This window comes from Aegilops tauschii, chromosome 1 (assembly GCF_002575655.3).
Source record: "Aegilops tauschii subsp. strangulata cultivar AL8/78 chromosome 1, Aet v6.0, whole genome shotgun sequence".
In the NCBI taxonomy this organism is placed as follows: Eukaryota; Viridiplantae; Streptophyta; class Magnoliopsida; order Poales; family Poaceae; genus Aegilops; species Aegilops tauschii.
Genome location: NC_053035.3, coordinates 252172572 through 252196156, shown reverse-complemented (window position 1 = coordinate 252196156; position 23585 = coordinate 252172572). Strand labels below are relative to the sequence as shown.

The window sequence follows — 23585 nt, the reverse complement described above, 5'->3', positions numbered from 1 at the left end:
AGGACCCACGTATCTAGGGGCAAGCCTCCCTTTGATACCGAAGCGACAAGTGCCTTTCATTGGAGAGACGCGGAGGTAGACATGGTCTCCGATCTCGAAAGCCACATCACGGTGCTTACTATCATAGTAACTCTTCTGGCACGATTGCGCGGCTTTGAGATTGTCATGGATGACTTTACACATTTCTTCAGCCTCTGTGATTAAGTCATTGCCAAGAAGTTGGCGTTCACCAGTCTCTGACCAATTGAGAGGAGTACGGCACTTTCTGCCATAGAGAATTTCGAATGGGGCCTTGCCCGAACTCGCTTGGAAGCTGTTGCTGTAGGAGAATTCGGCATATCGAAGACAATCTTCCCATTTCATGCCAAAGGAAATGACACAAGCCCTGAGCATATCTTCAAGAATTTGATTGACTCGCTCGACTTGGCCACTAGTTTGAGGATGGAAAGTTGTGCTGAAGCGAATGTTGGTGCCCATGGCCTTCTGGAAGGAGTCCCAGAACTTAGAAGTGAAGATGCTTCCACGATCTGAAGAAATCAATTATGGAATGCCGTGCAAGGAGACAATTCTGGAGGTGTATAGCTCTGCCAACTGAGCTGATGTGATGGATTCTTTGATTGGAAGGAAATGAGCCACTTTAGAAAGCTTGTCAATGACAACGAAGATAGCATCATTTCCACGCTTGGACTTTGGAAAACCAGTCACGAAGTCCATTTCGATATGATCAAACTTCCATTCTGGGATAGCAAGAGGTTGGAGGAGACCAGCTAGTCGTTGGTGTTCTGCTTTAACTCTTCGACAGACATCACATTCATTCACGAATTGAGCGATTTCTCGCTTCATTCGAGTCCACCAATACGACTGCTTGAGGTCATGATACATCTTCGTACTTCCAGGATGAATGGAAAGAAGAGAATTGTGCGCCTCGTTCATTATGACTTTCCTTAGATCACCTTTAGGAACCACAATCCGGTCCTCGAAGAATAAAGTGTCTCTGTCATCAATGCGATAGCACTTGTATTTGGAAAGACCCTTGTTGATACCACGTTTCACCTTCTTCACCATGGCATCAAGAAGTTGTGCCTCACGAATTTGATCTTCCAAAGTAGGAGAGACTATGAGGTTGGCAAGAAAGCCTTGAGGAACAACTTGGAGATTCAGCTTGCGGAAAGCTTCACAAAGATCCGGTTGGAAAGGCTTGAGGATTAAGTTGTTGCAATAAGCCTTCCTGCTCAAAGCATCTGCAATGACATTGGCTTTGCCTGGAGTATATTCAATACTCGGATTGTACTCTTGAATCATTTCGACCCAACGAGTCTGCCTGAGGTTGAGGTTGGGCTGAGTGAAGATGTACATAAGACTCTTGTGATCGGTGAAAATGTCCACTTTCCTTCCCAACAAGAGATGTCTCCATGTTATTAATGCATGGACAACTGCCGCCAACTCAAGATCGTGAGTGGGGTAGTTCTTTTCGTTGGGCTTCAACTGACGAGAGGTATAGGCCACAACTTTCTTCTCTTGCATTAACACAGCACCGAGACCTTGAAGAGAAGCATCACAGAAAACTTCAAATGGCTTGGATTCATCAGGAGGAGTTAAGACAGGAGCTGTGACGAGTTTCTCTTTGAGAGTGTTGAAAGCAACGTCACACTCACGAGACCAGACATACTTCACATGCTTCTAGAGGAGGTTAGAAAGAGGCTTTGCAATCTTAGAGAAATTCTCAACGAATCTTCGGCAATAGCTTGCAAGACCAAGAAAACTATGAAGCTGCTTGACATTCTGAGGAGGTTCCCAATTCACAATTGCGGACACCTTCTCGGGATTAACAGCGATGCCCTTGGCAGAGATGATGTAACCAAGGTAAAGAACTTCATCAAGCCAAAACTCACATTTGGAAAACTTCGCATAAAATTGATACTCTCTGAGCTTGTCGAGCACCAATCGCAAATGTTTGGCATGATCCTTCTTATTCTTGGAGAAGACCAATATATCATCGAGATACACCAGGACGAATTCATTGGTATAGGGGTTGAAGATGAAATTCATCATCCGAGAGAATGTTGGAGGAGCATTGACAAGGCCGAAACACATGACAGTATATTCATAAGAACCAAAGCTTGTTCTGAATGTTGTCTTGGGAATATCTTCTTCACGAATGCGAATCTGGTGATAACTCATACGAAGGTCAAGCTTGGAGAATACTTTAGCACCTTTGAGTTGCTTGAATAGCTCATTGATGTTGGGAAGTGGATACTTGTTCTTGATTGTCTTCTTGTTCAATGGACGGTAGTCGACACAAAGTCGGTCCGTGCCATCCTTCTTCTGGACAAAAAGAACACCACAACCCCATGGAGATGAACTCGGTCTGATCAAACCCAGACGCTCTTGTTCATCGAGCTGTTTCTTCAATTCCTTCAGCTCCTTGGGTCCAAGCCTGTATGGACGCTTGCAAACGGGTTCAGTGCCCGGCTCAAGATCGATAACGAACTCAACTGGTCGGTGAGGAGGCATACCCGGAAGCTCTTCTGGAAAGACATCTTGGTAATCACAAACGACTGGAATTTGAGAGATGGCATTCAATTCGCCCTTCTCATTGAGAGAAAATAACCGAATGGTTTCATCACGAGCGGCATAAATGATAACATCCTGAGAAGAGTGTGTCAATTGAATTTCCCTGGCAGCACAATCAAGTTGAGCCTTGTGCTTAGAAAGCCAGTCCATCCCGAGAATTAGATCAATATCCGAGTCACCAAGAACAATTGGTTTGGCCAGAAATTTATAATCGCCCATCTTGATAACGGAATGCCGAACGAATACTCGAGAAGTCATTTGTCGAGCCGGGGAAACAATAGACAAAGGACTCGGCAATACTTCAGTAACCAGATCATGCATAGCCACAAAAGGTCTTGAAATGAAAGAATGCGATGCACTAGTATCAAATAAAACTTTTGCAGGAATATCATTAACTGAGAGATTACCCATTATCACATCAGTAGATTCCTCTGCTTGAGCTGCATTCATCATGTTCACCTTTGCAGACTTGGGATTATGCTTGACCACTGCATTGCTGGAAGATCTCACAAGAGGAGGAGGCGGAAGGCGCCTCTGGTTGAAGCATTTGTTAGCATAGTGACCTTTCTGCTGACACTTGTTGCAAGTCACCTCTGAGAGTGGACGATGATAAGGAGCATTCGACTTTGGAGCTTGATTCTGAGACTTGTTCTGATAGCCAGAGTGGGAAGATCCATGGCCACCTTTGTTCTTCTGCTGGCAAGGCTGACGAAACGGAGGAGGAGGAGGCAACCAGAACTTCTGTTGCTTAGCAGCCACTAGTGAGGAAGAAGAAGACTGAACTGCGTCCCTGACTCTCTTCTTAGAAGCCTCACACTTGAGCTGAGCAGCCCCTTGCTTCAGTGCCATGTTATAGAATTGATCAAACTGAGTAGGCTCAACAAGAACGAGAGCTAACTGCAGATCCTCTCTAAGGCCACCTCTGAAGTGATAGATCATGCTCTTTTTATCAGGAACGTCTTGTTTAGCGAAGCGAGCAAGTTTCTGAAACTGGATGTTGAATTGATACACAGACATGTTGCCTTGCTTTAGATTGCGGAACTCCTCACGCTTGCTCTCAACAACACTTTGTGGAATGTGGTGAGCTTTGAAGTCCCGAGAGAAGTCAGTCCAAGTGATCACACGACCTCCTCTGGAATCTTTGTATTGTTGATACCAATCAGCAGCTTGGTCCTTGAGCTGAAAAGAAGCGAACTTGACATAGTCCTCAGGCCTAACATTGCTACATTCAAAATGCTTGTTGATGTCCACGAGCCAATCATCGGCATCCGTGGCCTCGGCACAGTAGCTGAAAGACTTGGGCTGATTTGCGAGGAACTGGTTGAGGGTAGCGAAGTGAGGCTGATTGTTGCCTTGACCTTGATTTCCTTGATTGCCTTGCCCTTGGGTGCGTTCTTGCAAGAGTTGCAGAATCATCTGAGCATTGGCGTTGGTGGCTGCCAAGATAGCTTTCCATGCCTCCGGAGGCGGAGGTGGTGGCGGAGGGTTCGCCTGACTCCCATCATTGCGTTCCGGATTCTGACGCGTTGGCGGAGCCATCCTGAAGAGGGTGACTCCCGTTAGCATCTTGATAGACAAATAGACAAGTAGAATCAACGGATAGAAATTGCAACATATAGTCTTCACAATAAACATTCGAACGAAGATGAACGAATGAATTCCATAGTAAATCATCACACTTCCATTAAGTTGAGAAGCCACTTAGAAAAAGGTATGGAATCAATATTTGCCTTCGAAGCAACTCAAATAGCACAATTCAAAACAAAACAAAGTATTGGCTTGCAGAATAAGCCGGAACAAACATATGATAGAGATTTCGTCCGAAGTTTTTGTGGTGGGGCCCACACGGGCTCGATCGTACAGCACCATCATGTACAAGGCTGTGCACATGACATACAAAGCGTCCCCGAGTCGGCATAGTCAAGGAATCTTTAAGACACTACGAGACCACTGTAAAACCAACCGTGGAAAGGCGGACCACTAGACGTCGAACCCCAATCTCATATCATGCGTCTGTCAGAAAGATATCCTAGGAGCTACTTGAATTCCCACTTATAAACTCCCGAAACTTTCTGGTTATGCAATCTGGTGTTGGGGATACAGGGGACACAAAATATATCACCCAAACTAGCAATCCCTAGATCCAGCTGTATCCATCCGTCAACACATAACCAAGAAACCTTCAGAAATCGTGTACCTCAACCTTCGAAAAGCATCCGTTATACGAGTTATGGCAATACTCCCGAACTCCCGCCCCAGTACTGGGTGGCGTCGAGGTGATCTCACCAACAACTGCATAAAAGAGATTTCGATGTCGGCGAAACTCAGGTATTCCAGAACTGCAATGATAAAATTGTGACGACAACACCTCGGAGCTCAACTCCCCGGGACACTGCCACAACCCCTAAATGTCAGGAGGCACCAAGGACAATGTTCTCGTCACAAAACCATCGGAACGATTCCAAGATACCCGCGTGATCCTAAAAAAAATTAGTGAAATTTGAGGTGAGAAGAGTCAAAACTTCTACGTCAGGAGGCCTCACCAGAGCGACGAAGGGACTGAGGAGTAAAAAGAATCCTACTCTCCGATATATATAATCCTAAGACTCAAAACATTTTTGTTCTAGACTCAACAACGCTAGCGATTCGATCAAGCAGGGGGCTCCTAAGTCAGGGATGGCTCTGATTACCAACTTGTAAAGCCCACGATGCGGCTATATCTCCCACGTGTCGAGGCACGACTTAGAGGCATAACCGCATTGTGGTTTTGTCGCAAGAAGGGTCATCTTCACACAATCCCATGTAATGAACAAGAATGGGATAACGAGAGTTGGCTTACAATCACCACTTCACACAATACATAAATATAATTCATACATCATCCAAAATCCACACATAGACCGACTACGGTCAAATCCAAATGAAAATAAGATAACCCCAAATGCTAGATCCCCGATCGTCCCAACTGGGCTCCACTACTGATCATCAGGAAAAGACACATAGTAACGACGACGTTCCTCGTCGAACTCCCACTTGAGGTCGATCTCATCATCTGCACTGGCATCGTCGGCACCTGCAACTGTTTTGGTAGAATCTGTGAGTCACGAGGACTCAGCAATCTCACACCCGCGAGATCAAAACTATTTAAGCTTATAGGGAAGGATGGTGTAATGAGGTGGAGCTGCAGCAGGCAATAAGCATATATGGTGGCTAACATACGCAAAAGAGAGCGAGAAGAGAAGCAACGTAACGGTCGCGAAGCTAGAAATGATCAAGAAGTGATCCTGAACACCTACTTACGTTCATGCATAACACGAACTGTGTTCACTTCCCGGACTCCGCCGAGAAGAGACCATCACGGCTACACACACGGTTGATGTATTTTAATTAAGTCAAGTGACAAGTTCTCTACAACCGGACATTAACAAATTCCCATCTGCCTCATAACTGCGGGCACGGCTTTCGAAAGATAATACCCTGCAAGGGTGTCCCAACTTAGCCCATTATAAGCTCTCACGGTCAACGAAGGATAAACCTTCTCCCAGGAAGACCCGATCAGTCTCGGAATCCCGGTTTACAAGACATTTCGACAATGGTAAAACAAGACCAGCAAAGCCACCCGAATGTGCCGACAAATCCCAATAGGAGCTGCACATATCTCATTCTCGGGGCACACTGGATGAACACTACGTACAACTAAAACCAATCCTCGAGTTTCCCCAAGGTGGCGCTGCAGGTGGCTCTAGTTTGGACCAGCACTCAGAGGAACACTGGCCCGGGGGTTTAAATAAAGATGACCCTCGGGCTCGCGAAAACCCGGGGGAAAAGGCTTAGGTGGCAAATGGTAAAACCAAGGTTGGGATTTGCTGGAGGAGTTTTATTCAAGGCGAACTGTCAAGGGGGTCCCACAAATCACCCGACCGCGTAAGGAACGCAAACTCAAGGAACGTAAAACCGGTATGACGGAAACTAGGGTGGCAAAAGTGGAACAAACACCAGGCATAAGGTCGAGCCTTCCACCCTTTACCAAATATATAGATGCATTAATTAAATAAGAGATATTGTGATATTCCAAAATATCCATGTTCCAACATGGAACCAACTTCAACTTCACCTGCAACTAGCAACGCTATAAGAAGGGCTGAGCAAAAGCGGTAACTTAGCCAAACAACGGTTTGCTAGGAAAGGATGGTTAGAGGCTTGACATGGCAATATGGGGGCATGATATAGCAAGTGGTAGGTAGCGCAGCATGGCAATAGAACGAACATCTAGCAAAGCAAAGATAGAAGTGATTTCGAGGGTATGATCATCTTGCCTGCAAGGTTCTCAGAGTTGTCGAAAGCTTGATCCTCGTAAGCGTACTCAACAGGTTCCTCGTTCACGAGCTCGTCTCCCGGCTCTACCCGAAACAAAAACACAAGCAACGGAACCACAATCAAACACGGGAAATGCACAAGCAACATGATGCAAAACATGTATGATATGCGAGATATGATATGTGATGCGTATGCATGCTCCGGAGGAAAAATGATGAACAAGGCAGTAACTTGGCAAACCAAGCATGCCACTGGAAAGATGAGATGATTTCGGTTGAAATCGATATAAAGATCACCGGAAACGGATGCACGGTTTGCAAATGGCAAGCAAAACAAGAATGACACGAATCTGCGATTAACAGCATGATAGCACTTAGAATGCAACAAGTAACAATGCTACAGCACTCTAACATAGCAACAAAGCATATGGCAGTAATCTACAGGAGATGCTTGACAAAAGATGAACACTGAGCCATGGCTAGATCACACCACAACAGGTTCAAACAAGCATAGCAGAAGTGCAAAAAAATAACAGGTTCACAGACTTGGTGAAAATTACTGGACATGGCAGAATCAGCATCAGGTAGCAATGTTCAGAGCACGAAATCAACATGATACAGGAACTTAACATGGCAAAACAAGGCATGGCAGTATTCTACTAAATTCCTATGACAAAAGTCCCTTACTGACCATAAGCCAAAAAGGACCAGAAGATATGATGGCAACCATGTAAACATAGCAAGTTTCGTTAACAGGTTTCAGACTTAGCAGAAAACAGAGCATGGCAGAAACAGACATTATGAGGGCATCTTGGTAATCTTGATGCACTCACCACAAAGCAATGCATGATAAAACAATCATACCTACAGCAAGATGGCATGTTTATGAAGCTATCCATGGCAAGAGCAAGTACATAGCATGTATGAAACAAGTACAACAAGCTTGACAAAATTGGATATCATGTTAACAATCTGCTAGAAATATTTTATAGCAAAAGTAGAGCAAGATTCCGTCAGGTTCGAACTGACTTAGGTTGGACCAGGACCCACCTATCTCCACCAAGAAGAAATCGCTTTGGTTACGCAGTTCAGTTGGCGATAAAAGCCAACCTAATCTGCGGGCCGGTAGGCCAGCCAACTAACTCTTCAAATGAAGAACTGATTTCCCCACACCTATCTCTATGAAACTTCCTTCATAGTTAGGAGAGGTTTTTTTTTAGCTTTTTGTCTCTTTTACCGCAGGAAGTTCTCCAAAAGTATGAAAGGCCGGAGGGCTTTGTACCAACCATTCTAGTGTGGTTGGATTCTGTTGAGTCATGCTATGGCACTCCATAATTACAAACAAAGGCATGAATGGATCAACTACAACAATATCTACAAAACATCCTTACTGAACATCACCAAAATAAGCATGGATCCCTCTGTAGCCACATGGATACATAGCAACAAAATAACAGCAGTCTCAGACAGAGAAATCACCAAGTCTCTGAAATCAGAACATTACGGAGCCTAGTTTGCATGCTTGTGCTAGTCACCACAGAGATCACAAAAATACATGGCATACACCTCTGTAAAGATGGCATGGCATGCATCAAAACACATGTAGGGCTCATGCCCATAAGATGCACACATCAAATGCAACAAAAATAACAAAACCCAAAGTTTTGATAAGTAACAGCAACTAGCACTCTTGCACCAGAGATTTGGGCATCAAGATGGACTAAATAAATATGGTGCAATGGAACAAAATGAAGAGCATCTAGAGGCGAACATTTCGATATATTACACGCACGAAATGGAGATATATGCAGAGAGTTATGATGCGATGAACATGGCCATATATTGTAAGATGCATGGGACTTGGAGAAATTTTGGGGGAATGGGAGAGTCAACCTTCGGCGTTGACCCGATCTGGATCGGGCTAGGGTTCGCTGGAGCTGACGCGGCTGCCGGCGGCGGAGGGGGATGGCGGCGAGGGAGGAGACGGCGGGGCCGGCGCGGGAGGACGGCGGTCGGGGAGGCGGCGACGGGCGCGGGGCAGCGCGGAGGAGGAGCAGCGACGGGTGGCGCCGGCGGGCACCGAGGCGGCGGCGCGGGCAGACGGCGGGGAGCGGAGTGCGGCGGCGGACGGAGGGCGGCGGCGCGCGGTGGACGCGCGGGAGCGGCGTGCGCAGGCGAGGCACGGGCGGCGCGCGAGAGGACCGGGAGGGCCGGCCACGGGCAGGCGCCGATTGGGCGAGGGGTGGCGGTGGACGCGTCCGCGGCTGCGGGATAAGCGTCCGGCGGCGCGGAGGGGAAAAGAACTAAGGTTAGGGTGGTTTTTGCCCGAGATTTCGGAGGGGGAGGTGTTTAAATAGCTAGAGGGAGCTAGGAGACTCCAACCGGAGTGCGGTTTTCGCCCACACGATCGTGATCGAATGACCTAGAGCATGGAGATGACTTAGAGGGGTTTTGGGCTATTTAGAGAGGGGTTTTGCTGCAACACGCAAAAGGACTTTGCGGTTACCAGGTTAACCGTTGGAGCACCAAACGACCTCCAAATGGAACGAAACTTGACAGGTGGTCTACCGGTGGTATACCAAGGCCACTTGGGAAGCCTCGGTCCATTCCGAGAACGTTCAACACCCGCTCACGAAAAGAAACAAGAGGGGTGCGCCGGAGGGGGTGGGAGTGTCGGATTGCAAAACGGACAACGGGGAAAATGCTCGGATGCAAAAGACGAACACGTAAGCAAATGCAATGCACATGATGACATGATATGAGATGCATGACATAAACAAAATGCAAAACGAAAAACAAAAACCCAACCACTGAGGGAATATTATAACACATAGCCGAAAATGGCAAGAGTTGGAGTTACAAAAATGGAAAGTTACGTTCAGGGTGTTACAAAGACAAAAGCGGGGATGCCTTCCCGGGGCATCCCAAGCTTAGGCTCTTGGCATCCTTGAATATTACCTTGGGGTGTCTTGGGAATCCCCAAGCTTAGGCTCTTGCCACTCCTTATTCCATAGTCCATCAAATCCTTACCCAAAACTTGAAAACTTCACAACAGAAAATCTCGTAAGCTCCATTAGTATAAGAAAATAAATCACCACTTTTGGTACTATTGTGATCTCATTCTTTATTTATATTGGTGTAATATCTACTATATTCCAACTTTTCCATGGTTCATACCCCCCGGTACTAGCCATAGATTCATCAAAATAAGCAAACAACACGCGAAAAACAGAATCTATCAAAAACAGAACAGTCTGTAGCAATCTGGACATTTTGAATACTTCTGTAACACAAAAATTCTGAGAAATTAGAAAGTCCTAGGCAATTTGTTTATTAATCACCTTCAAAAATAATCAGTATTTTATCGCGCTTCTGTTAAATTTGAAAACTAATCTCCTGGGCGCAAAAGTTTCTGTTTTTCAGCAGGATCAAATCAACTATCACCGTAAGCTATCCCAAAGGTCTTACTTGGCACAAACACTAACTAAAACATAAAACCACATCTAACCAGAGGCTAGAAGAATTATTTATTTCAAAACAGGGCCTAAAAAGCAAAAAGGAAAATAAAACTGAGTTGCCTCCCAACAAGCGCTATTGTTTAACGCCCTTATCTAGGCATAAAACACGAATAGATCTAAGTATTATCATCTTTAGCTTTTATGTTTTTAATGGAAACATTCTCGAATCCGGGAGGTTCCTTACGTTTCCCTTCATATCTGGAAATTTATAGATCTAGAGCATCTAACCGCTTATTGCAAAGAGTGATCAACATAATCATGCGGTGAAGGTTCCCGCTAACATTTTTGAGAGGTTCAAGAGATTTTTGCAAAATTTTCGTTACTTCGCTTAGTTTCTCAAAAACTTGGGTCCCTTCCTGAGTATGATGTAGTCCCTTTTGTGGGCGAACTATTCTACTATTCCCTCTATAATCTCATACGCAATACTGGGATTAATTTCAATAAAATTCCCTTTAGTAGCGAAATCCAAGAGTTGCCTATGGGACATGTTTAGCCCAACATAAAAGTTATAAAGTAAAATCTTGAAATCCCCTTCTATAGTGCAATTACGATAGGATTCTATCATCCTATACCAAGAATCTTTTAATTTTTCTCTTTGTCTTTGTTAGAAGTGAAGAACTTCAAACTCAGGAGACAAGGGAAGAGAAAAAGGACTAGCCATAAAAGCGAAGCAGACGTTTAAACACACGAGCACACAAAAAAGCAAGCGAGAGAAGACAGACGGAAGAGGGGCGAAGAAAAGGCGAATCTTTTCGAAAATCGTTTTAGAAGTGGGGGAGAGGAAAACAAGAGGCGGATGGCAAATAATGTAATGCGAGGGATGAGAGTTTATGATGGGTACTTGGTATGTCTCGGCTTGGCGTAGATCTCCCGGACAATGGCGCCAGAAATTCTTCCTGCTACGTCTTGAGCTTGCGTTGGTTTTTCCCTTGAAGAGGAAATGGTGATTCAGCAAAGTAGAGTAAGTATTTCCCTCAGCTTTTGAGAACCATGGTATCAATCCAGTAGGAGACAACGCAACAAGCCACCGAATACATGCACAAACAAACACCAACTTGCACCCAACACGACAAAGGGGTTGTCAATCCCTTCACGGTTATTTACAAAGTGAGATATGATATAGATGGATAAACGGTAAAGTAATATTTTGGTATTTTTGGTTTATATATCAGAAAGTAAAAGATTGCAAATAAAGTTAAAGGAAACTAAAATTGTAGATCGGAAACTTATATGATGAAAACTAGAAGATTATATGATGGAAAATAGACCCAGGGGCCATAAGTTTCACTAGAGGCTTCTCTCAAGATAGAAAATATTACGGTGGGTGAACAAATTACTGCCGAGCAATTGATACAAAAGCGCAAAGTTATGACGATATCTAAGGCAATGATCATGAATATAGGCAGCACGTCCGTGCCAAGTAGACCAAAACGATTATGCATCTACTACTATTACTCCACACATCGACCGACTCTTGCATGCATCTAGAGTATTAAGTTCATAAGAACAGAGTAACGCATTAAGTAAGATGACATGATCTAGCGGAATTAACTCAAGCAATATGATGAATACCCCATCTTGTTATCCTCGGTGGAAACAATACAATACGTGTCGGTTCCCCTTCTGTCACTAGGATCGAGCACCGCAAGATTGAACCCAAATCTAAGCACTTCTCCCATTGCAAGAAAAATCAATCTAGTTGGCCAAACCAAATTGATAGTTCAAAGAGACTTACAAAGATATCAAATAATGCATATACGAATTCAGAGGAGATTCAAATAATATTCATAGATAAGCTGATCATAAATCCCCAATTCATCGGATCTCATCAAACACACTGCAAAAAAGTATTACATCGAATAGATCTCTAAGAACATCGAGGAGAACATGGTATTGAGAATCAAAGAGAGAGAATAAGCCATCTAGCTACTAGCTATGGACCCGTAGGCATGTGGTAAACTACTCACGCTTCATCGGAGAGGAAGTGGTGTTGATGTAGAAGCCATCCGTGATCGAATCCCCCTTCGGCAGGACGCCGGAAAAGGCCCCTAGATGGGATCTCACGGGTACAGAAGGTTGCGGCGGTGGAAAAGTGGTTTCGTGGCACCCCCGAAAGGTTTTGGGGTATTTGAGAATATATAGGCGGAAGAAATAGGTCAGTGGAGTCACGAGGGGCCCACAAGGGTGGGGACGCGCCCAACGTCCTTGTGGATGCCTCGTGGCTTCCCTGACGTGTACTCCAAGTCCACTGGATGTCTTCTGGTTTAAGAAATATCATCGTGAAAGTTTCATTCCGTTTGGACTCCATTTGGTATTCTTTTTCTACGAAACTCTAAAACAAGAAAAAAAACAGAAATTGACACTGGGCTCTATGTTAATAGGTTAGTCCCAAAAATCATATAAAATAGCATATTAATGCATATAAAACATCCAAAACAGAAAATATAATAGCATGGAACAATCAAAAATTATAGATACGTTGGAGACGTATCAGGAATTCACGCTGTAGGGTTTGCAATATGTTCATGATTCGCTTATAGTGAGTTGCTAGAGTGATAGAAGTTTAAACCCGAGTAAGGGGTTGTTTGCGTATGGGAGTAAAGAGGACTTGATACTTTAATGCTATGGTTTGGTTTTACCTTAATGATCTTTAGTAGTTGCTGACGCTTGCTAGAGTTCCATTCAATAAGTGCATATGATTCAAGTAGAGAAAGTATGTTAGCTTATACATCTCCCTCATATAAAATTGCAATAATGATAACCGATCTTGTTAACAATTGCGTAGGACAATTCCGCACATCATTCCATCATTATTTCAATCTCGCTATTTGTAATATATTGTGATATATTCTAACTTTATGTTAACAACACCTATTTTTATATTTTAGCTCTCCGATATTATGCAAAGCTATCCTCTTTATACCCACAACGTAGTTTTATTTCTCGTTTCTAGATGAAAGCAAACGCTCGGTGTACGTAGAGTTATATCGGTGGCAGATAGGACTTGAGTTAATATTAATCTTACCTTTAGCTCCTTGAGGGTTCGACACTCCATATTATCACGTCCACCTTTGGAAATTGCTACGATGATTCCTTGCACTTTGGGATTATCAATGTCTTATCAATGCAGTCCGGAAGTGTTAGTATAGGAGAATATATATGTGCACTAAATGCATGGTAAATGCAAAAATGGCTCAAATATAACAAACGATACCTAAAATGCACGGAAAAAAAATCAAACCTAGGGTACAATGGTGATTGCTTACCATGGAAAAAAAATCGAGGCAAAAAGATGAACTCGGGTCTTCATTCAAACGAAAATATGTTGTTAGTTGATGTAAATGTTTTCAAATAGGACACAGTTCAGTCATGAAAGCCGTGTGCCTACTAAACCGTGGCCGATGCCTACCTCCATACTGCACGCGCGAGTGAGTCGAGTGTTCTGATTAGCCAGAACCCAAACCCCACGGATCGTACGTCTGGACCGTTGGATGCTCCTAGATCAAACGGCAATCCTCATCCCTTTCATCAGCACATCCAGTTGCGGGTAGGATTTGATTTATATGCCAAAATGCACGGTAAATGCAAAAAAGGCTTAAGTATAGCAAATGAACCTGAAATGCGCCAGAAAATCAAACCTATGGTATAATGGTGATTGTTTACTATGGAAAAAAATTCAAGGCGAAATGATGAACTCACGTCTTCATTTCAAAATTAGCACGTCTTCATTTCAAACGAAATTATGTTGTTTGTGCACACGGGCGCTTAGAGGCAACCGTTTGCATAGGCCTTTTGGTGCGGCGATCGAGGATCATTTTTCACTTTTTTCACCGAAGCCGCCAACATCCCCCCACCGCTCGCCCCCATTTCACTCATTAGTGCACCCAATCTCCATCGCATGCTCCCCCCTCCCCCAGATCCACACCAGAACCCTCTCTGGCGCCAGCGTGCTCAACCCAGCCGTGTGCCTGCTCTTTGGCGTCACCCCTACCTCCACTGTCGTTCCTAACACGCGGCTGCCCGCACCTCATCGTCTTCATTTGCTCGCCAGCCGCCCTCAAGCATATCGATCTTGTAACCCTCGCCTCTCCTGTGGTCCTGCCGGGTTTGCACAAAACCTATTAGTTACTGCTCTCCATCGTGGTGAGGCATGTTTCCTTGCAATCCTTCTTCCTATTTCGTTCGGTATGTTCCCAATTTGGCTATAAAATAGTGAAGAGCGTATATATGTTCATTATTTACTTTCCTAACTAGTACATATAAGTTGTATTTGTTTCAATTAGGTATTGTCGATTTACCGATCATGGGCGCCCGAGTTACACAAAGTTAACAAATTAGCCGTACATTTTCAAAATTATTGCATGACATGTTTAGACAGCTTGCTACCAAGTTGTTAGCTTTATGCTTATCCTCCTTTCCTGAGTTTCACATATGTTCTCTATAGATGCCGAGTAGCAGCGACATCACTCATGCTTCAGGCGATGTATCTTCATCTAAGTTCGACAACCCTAGGTCTCCAGCAGATGGTCAGGGATCAAGTAATCTGGAACGGGATAGAGCTGCAGCAATCACCCTTTCGGCCAGGACACGGAAGAACGCTCCAAGAAAGCCCACACACCAGCCTAAAGGTGTATATGAATTAACCGACATCGATTTAAAGTCTTGGGCTCCAACAAAACCAGATAAAGCACGCACGAGGTTCAGGAGTGTGCGTGGATCTGTTGGCAGGGCAAGGCTCAACATTAATCTGTCGGGGTTTCGGAAAGCTGACACATAAACACGGCAAAGGATAGTCCGAGAGATCATGGAACACTTCAACGTTCCAGAGTAGTGGAGAATGCAGGTGGAACACGCTGCACTGAAGAAGGCCAGGGATGCTTGGAGAAACTGGAAGCACGTGTTATACAAGAAGTACTTGAGTGAAGGCAAGAAACCAATCCATGCATACCCCCAAATTACAAAGGCAGACTGGGCAGAATTCAAAAGGTCCAGGGCAACTATAGAGTTTACTGAGAAGAGTGTCAAGCAATCGGAAGGTCAGAAGAGAAACACACACACCCCACCATATGGGTGTGGCAGGATACTAAGGCATGAAACCATATGGGACCATGAGGACAAAGAAGTAGTAGCTGCAGGTGGGAAACCGACCTTTAGTGAAATCATGGGCGAGTGTGCTAGAGACTACTTGCGGGCACGTGCAAGGAGGTGTGACGGCGGAACTTATTACTTTGAAAACTCACATGCCGAAGAACTGTATCGTGTGATGTTAAAGGCTTCCAAGATCCCTGGAAGGTTCTACAGGAACTCATGGCCATGTGACACTGTCCAATGCTCTGAAAACAAAAGAGCCCCCTGGCCGTGTAAGGGGTATAGGTGTCAATGTCCCGCACAAGAGGGCTTACACACTCAGCAAAGAAGAGAGGCTCAGCATGAAAAAAGCGAGGAGTGAAATGAAATAGAATAAATTGTATGAAAGGTTGAGGAGGGACATGGATCCGAGGATTCGAAAGGAAATTGGGCAGTCAATGATGATGCAGACGACTCTAACACTGACAGATAGCCAGGAGATGGGAGGGGAGGCGAGCATGGAGGATGTTGATTATTACGCAACAACGCCGCATAAGAGTAGCTATGCATCAGCTGACCCCAGTGACACTGAGACTGCAGCTGGGCATCATGATGCTATATCTGATCTATCTGAAATGAAATTGTGACGCCCCAAGACCGGCGCTCCAGATGCCTTCCATGTTTTGCGTGACCGTTGTGTGTTTTATTGGTGGTGTTGTTGCGTTTCATCATGTCATCACGCGCTTTGCATCCACATGTTTTCATAAAGCTCGTAGTCGTTCTTCGTGCCGCTTCTCTCTTTCTTTGTTGACCTTTTGTCAAGCCCTCTTGTCTTCGTCGACCTCTCTCAGACCAACTGGGTTTTCGATCCCCTCTTGTCAAACCACCTAACCCTTTTTTTGCACAGTGCATCGACCCTTCGCCCGCGTCCGAAACTTCCCCGAACCCGAACCGCGCTGTCATTACCTTGGATCCGGATCGTCCTCAAACCTGCCTAAAATATCTACGTTTTATTCATTGAACTCTCTAACCTATTTATTTTGGACGCCGATAACTGCCACACGTGTGACACAATGGACACCCGCCCACACGAGTCGTGTGGTGTACCCAGGAGACAGCCCACACGGCCCTGTGTGGGCGAACATTAAAATGCCCACACGTGTGGCAGCAGGACCAGCGCACCGGACGAGTCCTTCGGGTACGATAACCCACTGACGTTCGGAACGATCTTAGCGATCTAAAAAGGCCTAAGAGCCCATTTTGCTGGGCCTCTTCCCAGACGTGAAATAAAAAGCACGAGGAAAAAAAGTAAAAAATGAAGAAGAAAAAGGAACTCCTTGCCATCAAAAATAGAGTTCAGTGTAAAAATTGCCATGGTTGCTGATCCGCTGGAGAGAAACTAAACCGCCAGCTGCTGATCCAATTTCTCGTCCCCTGTTGGCCTAGGTAACCTGAAAGAAAAATGGTATGGATTTGCCATGAGAACTTAAATGAATTTGCCATATGACCGTAGATAAACTAATTTGCCATGTTATGAACAAAAAAATATAAAAATAGAAAATGTCAAGAATGTGCCATGTGACAATAATAGAATTTGCCATATGAAAAAATGATGACGAAAAATGGAATTTGCCGTATGAACAAAAAATGAATTTGCTATGTTATGAAGACACAAAAGAATAATTTACCATTATACATGGCAAAAATTGGTATGAAAACCTATCCAAATCACGGCAAAAATGCCTTGGCTGAAAAAAAAAAACTAAAGTGGAGCACAAATTTGCCGTGGCCGAAAACATCATTACGTCATTTTAATCATGTTACGTTATTTTGTCATACACCAAAACAAAATTAGGACCAAAATTACGATGGCAAATGCATATTTCAAATTGCCATGCTTATATAAAAGAAATTTGCCATGTATAAAACAAAGTATAATTAATACATTGCCATGGCAGAATGTACATAAAAAATTGCCATGGCAAATGTATATAAAAATTTGCCATGGTATTTTCTCTTAAAATACCATGCTTTGCAATGGCGTTTTAAGTTTTTGAACTTGACATGGCAAATGTTGTAAGATTTTGCCATGGCAAGAAGTTGTAAGATTTTGACATGGCAAACTTTGTGTTGGAACCATGGCAAATTTTGAACTGATGATATGGCAAAAAATATAAGATTTTTGCCATGAAAATTTTTTGTAGTGGTCGTGGGGACTTAGGATGGAACCATGGCAAATTTTGAATTGATGGCATTGCAAAACTTGTAAGATTTTTGCCATGGCAAGTTTCTTTATTGGATTCATCACAAAAGGTTTCAAGTTTTTTTTGCCATGACTACATTTGCCATGTTATGAAGCATGAATTTGCCATGCCCCATAAACTACAATTGCCATGCCCCGTAATAAATAAATTTGCCATATATGAAGTATGAATTTAACATGGTTCAAATAATAAATATGCCATGACGATGAAGATTTCTTTGCCATGGTTAAGAAAGTTGCCATGGCAAAAATGTCATGACCAATGTCTGCATGTAGAAAAGGAACAAATTATGAACAAAGAATTTCCATGGCGAGTTCATTAAAAAAATTCCATGTTATTTTTAATTAAAATTTTCATGTTGCCATGGCAACCGTGGTCCAAAATAAAAAAGTTAAATTGCCATGTTATAAACACTAGAGTTGCCATATTATCTAGAAAAAGAATAAATTTGCAAATAAAAATAAATAAAAATTGGCATGGTCCATGAAATTAAGTTGCCATGCTCTATTAGCTTAGTCAGATGATGTCATACAAATTTGTCATGGGATGAATTCCAAAAAATTCTGCCATGGCAATTGAACCAGAATTTTGCCATGGCAAAAAACTCAAAGCATTTATCCATCAACTACTAGTATCAAAAAACTGCCATGTTTTTTGCCATGGCAAAAATGTCATATCCATGGCAACAACTCATATTAAAAAACGGCCATGTTTTTTTGCCATGTCCAATGTAGTTCACTTGTTTCCTCCCTAAACCATGTTCTTTCTAAGCAAAAAACATGGCAAGAACTGCAGTAGGTGTGCATATCAAACTTTTCATCACGGCATACCGGGAATGTGCGTGGCAACTACAGATTATCCATGCAAAAATTGTAAAACCAATATCTAAGATTGCAGTATGAAACGTAGTGGGATCGTGCTCGTCCCAGGCCCGTAGAAGAACTCGAGCTGGCGGCCATGGTAGATGAGGAAAATATTAGATGGCTACTGGGAAACAGCGGAATACCTGAGCTCGCGACGAACTCCGCCGAGCAGTTCCCCATCGGCGACACACACGAAGAAGACGTCGTCCACGCCGACGAGCAGCTCCGCTGCAACTAGCAGGGCCTCGTCCACCTCCTGGCCCAACTGCGCCTCATGCCGATGGTGAAGCACGGAAGCTCGTCGTCAACCTCTGCCCACCTCCGTGGCCTCTCCCTCGGACACCTACGCCTCCCGGTGACCATCTCCCTGACGGCGCAGTGCATGAAGACGACAACGTTCCCCCCGACAACAAGCAGCTCGGCCGCAAGACGCACGACCTCGCTCACCTCCTTGTCGAGCTCCGCCTCCCCCGCCGCCGACGAATCGCTCCTGAGCACCCTTGCCACCAGATCAAGCCAGAACAGTGGGGAAGAGCGGAGGGCGCCGTTCCTGGCGGCGCCGTCGTCGCAGGCAAGGAACGAGCGCCGACACCGAGGACAGTAGCAGGGGTGGCCATCGTCGTCGAACGCATCGCCCCCATCTCCTTCCCGCCGCTCCTCACCGCCAGCGCGCGCGTCGCCGGAGCCGCCGAGCAGGAGCGCTTGGGAGAGCCGCGCATGCGTCCATGAGCAGCTCCTCCGTCGCGGGGTCTGAGTAGGCCACCACGCAGCCACAGGCACGAGCTCCTCTCACCGTGGTCTCTCAAAATTCCGCCGCACGAGCTCGAGAGGAAGGGGAGAGAGTGAACCCGCGGGAGGAGTGGACGGGGGAGTGGATAAGATTTGTGCGGTAGCGCGTCGTTCGGCCCGAACATGAACCAAAAGATCAGTGCGAGAAACCAGCGTGCGGGCGAGCTGCCAAAACTCCCACCCACCAACTTCGTTCTACGTGGCAAGTGAAAACTGCCTCAATGTGTCAAGATTCGTGCGAACTTAACTGGACGGTGATCCACGCATGTGGACGAGTTACAGTAGTGCCACATGTGTGGACGTTAGTGTTTTCGTTTATTTTCAACCGTCCGATTACGATAGGAGGGACCCAATACCCCTAACCAAATCCACCTGCTATATATACACGAGGTCCAACCATAAAAATTGGACATCGATAACTGCCGAACGATCGGTCTGGGGATACCCCAGCCCGAACGAGTCGTTCGTGCTGGGAGAGTCGTTGGAACGAACGAACTCGTTCGATAGAAGTACCCCTCTAGCCCGAACCATCCCACGTCAGATAAACTTGGACAACGATCTGGCAAGGACAACGATCAGCCCAAAAATGGGGCAAGCCCAAGAATAAAAAAAACAAAGAACTAAAATATTGAAGGCCCAAAACTGCTTCTATCCTAAACAATAGAGAAAACACAAAAAATGCCTAAAAATGTACTGGACCAAGAAAAACACTACCTGAAAAATATCCAGGAACAGAAAGTTGCCATGCTTTAATAAACAGAACTACCACATAATCATGGAAAAAACGTATATTACAGAAATTTTCATGATTTGACATGATGTTCCTGCACACTTCATGACAAATTGAGTGTGGAAATTTTGCCATAATATTAAGAAAACACAAAAAAAATGACCATATAAGATAGAACAAAAAAGACTTGTACAAAAATTGCCATTGGGCATGTATAGAAAAATTCTGAGCAATGCCATGTCAAATGGATCAAAATTTATTAACTTTGACATCTTTGAATACACAAATTTACTTGCATTTTCCTTACACACAACCAAGAGAAAGTAAAAACATGGACAAAAAGTGCCATGACACAATTAGAAGTTTTCCATGGTATACTTGATGAATTTGCCGTAGAATAGAAAATAAAATTGGCCCTGGTAAAAAACAAAAAAACAGCATATACACGAGAAAATGCCATGGTATTAAATGAGAAAACATGCAAATTTAAAAGTTTTTGCCATGGTACTTGGATTAAACTTGCCATGTTATCGAGTATGAATTTGCCATAGTACTTGGATTAAACTTGCCATGATCCATAAATTAATTTTGCCATGGTCCATAAAAAAGTTTGCCATGTTAAAAAATATATAAATAAAATATGGAAAAATTTCCATGTCTATATGGACCATGGTAACATGCATTTCAAGAAAAAATGGGGTTAACTATTTGAAAGATGGCAAGTTTGCCATGATTAAAAAACTTTCAGAATTTGTCATGTTTTAGTGATTGTTTTGCCATGGAATCTAAAACATGGACAAAAAATAGACATGATACTTGAGTCAAACTTGCCATGTAAAATCTATAAAGGAAAATGTCATTTACGTAAAAAAAAGCCGCGATGTGACAAAATAAATATTCCATGGTACTTGAATTAAACTTGCCATGGTCCATCAATTAATTTTGCCATGGTCCATATAGTAAGTTTGCCGTGTTAGAGAAATGAAAACTAACATACATTTGAAGAAAATGGTGGCAACCTATTTGAAGGATCGCAAGATTGCCTGGTTTTTAGAAACTTTCAAAATTTTACACACCCTAAAAACATACCTTAATTTGCCATGGCAAAAACACATCTTAAATTGGCATGGTAAGATTATATGTTAGTTGCCATGGTACATGGATTAAACTTGGTCATTTAATGTTGCCCTGGTCCATGAAATAAGTTTGCCATGTTAAAAGAGATAAAAAATAATCCACATTTCAAGAAAATGGTGGAAAACTATTCAAAAGATGGCAAGTTTGCCATGATTTAAAAACTTTCATAACTTGCCATGTTTTAGTGATCGTTTTGTCATGTCAATTTTAGAGATGTCTAAAAACATGGCAAATGTAGACATGATACTTGAGTTAAACTTGCCATGTAAAATCTATAAAGAAAAATGTCATTTATGTAAAATAATTCGGTCGTGATATGACAAAAGAATTTTTCCATGATACTTGCCATGGTACATCAATTAATTTTGCCATGGTCAATATATTAAGTTTGCCGTGTTCGAAAAATGAAAACTAGCATACATTTAAAGTAGAATGATGACAAATTACTTGAAGGATGGCAATATTGCCATGTTTTAGAAACTTTCAGAATTTATGTTAGTTTTTTATGGCAAAACAAACCGTAAAAAAACATCTTAATTTGCCAAGGCAAAAGCACATCTTAAATTGCCGTGGTAAGATTTTGTGTTAGTTGCCATGGTACATGGATTAAACTTGCCATGGCGAATATATTAATGTTGCCACGGTCCATCAAATAAGTTTGCCATGTTAAAAAGAGATAACAAATAATCTACATTCAAAGAAAATGGTGGTAAACTATTTGAAGGATGGCCAGTTTGCCATGATTTAAAAATTTCAAAATTTGCCATGTTTTAGTGGTTTTGTCATGGCAATATTAGAGGTGTCTAAAAACATGGCAAGTTTGCCATATTAGAGAAAATAATTTTTCCATGATACTTGAATTAAACTTGCCATGGTCCATCAATTAATTGTGCCATGGTCCATATACTAAGTTTGCCATGTTAGAGAAATAAAAACTAACTTACATTTGAAGAGAAATGGTGGCAAACTATTTGAAGTATATCAAGATTGGCATGTTTTAGAAACTTTCAGAAATTGTCATGTTGTAGAGAAGAGCAAAATTAAATATGTCATGTACCCATGGTCTCAAATCTACCATGCCGGTACGTTTTTAGTGGCCGAGGCAAAAATACATCATAGTTTCGCAAACCTATATGTACATTTTCTCTAGTTTGGTGAATGAACTAACAAATTATAAAGTTGCCATGCTGTGATAATTTGTAAATAATCTAAGAACTTGCCATGTTTTGCTAAACATCGTGATTAGAAATTACCATGTATTATTAGACCAAAATCCTAAAATTCTGTACTACTCACATGGCAAATTTAGTAACTAAATCACGTCAAAAGTGCGTGCTACTCTGATTTTAGTGTAGCATGGCAATTTTTAGGGACTGTTTCATACACAAGCATCACGCCAAATTGTGTTCAAAAAGCTCATAGTACTCATCATCTAGCAGGTAGATTAACTCCTAGCAAAATCATCAGACGTCAGTACAGGCGCACCTTATTCCAGTGACAAAAAAGAGTAGATGAACACCTCCCCGCCGCAGCTCCTCCACGGGCGCTGGTGGTTGTGCAGGAGCAGCCCGCGCTTGCACGCCACGGCGGCCGATTCGGCCATCTCCTCCACCCATGGGTGGAGTCGGCGGAGGCGACAGTGGCGCGCCGACGCAGGAGGTTGACTAGGGGCGAGCGGGAGCAGGATCCACTCATATCAGAAGCGGGAGCGGCTGCCAACGGAAACAGAAGTAGCCGCCGGCTTCCCTCAGCGACCGCGTGAGACGAGGAGAACCCCCAGCCGTCGCCCCCATCACTAGCCGCTCCCTCCCCCTCTAGTGCCGTGACTCGGCAGCTTCCATTGCCACCTGCTACGTAGCCGCCCGCCGCAGCCATCCCACATCCTCACCACCGCACTCGCGCGAGGCAGGCCATCGCCCCCCCACGAGCAGCACCTCCACCGCGACTCCACCCCGCATCGGGATCCCGTGGAGGGCGAGACCCCTCTCCCTGGCGTGGTGCCCTGACCCGCACACGAGGCCGCCGCCAGGGCCTGCCATGCTCCTCGCCGCGAGGCCGCCGCGGGAACTGTGTGGCTTCTTGCCGCGCGGCGGAGGCAATGGTCGTCGGGCGGGAGATGTTGTACGAAGGCGACGGCACGCAGCTGCACTGCGGTGGCCGGATTGGCACATGGTTAGCGGCGGCTATGGTGTCGATTTGTGCGGCGGTGAGCAAGGTGGGGAGGGGAACTGATAGGACAAGGTCCGCTGAGAGAGTGAGAGGGAGGGGCGTACGGGCCGAGCTTCATTCAGGACGAACGGTGGTAGCAGGCTGACGTGGCACTACTC

The 23585-nt window shown here is 44.1% G+C and overlaps 1 long non-coding RNA gene across 2 annotated transcripts; it reads right to left on the bottom strand.

The window, feature by feature from the left end:
• Positions 1-16704: 16704 nt before the first annotated feature.
• Positions 16705-23554, bottom strand: LOC109770677 (uncharacterized). Of its 2 annotated transcripts, XR_005771355.3 has the most exons (3): positions 22744-23509; positions 18746-21309; positions 16705-16926 (listed from the first exon to the last, which is right to left on the bottom strand). It is a non-coding gene; the product is annotated as an uncharacterized lncRNA (long non-coding RNA). The 2 variants fall into 2 exon arrangements; XR_012180852.1 differs by having other exon boundaries at positions 18746-23554.
• Between the last annotated feature and the right edge of the window lie 31 nt (positions 23555-23585).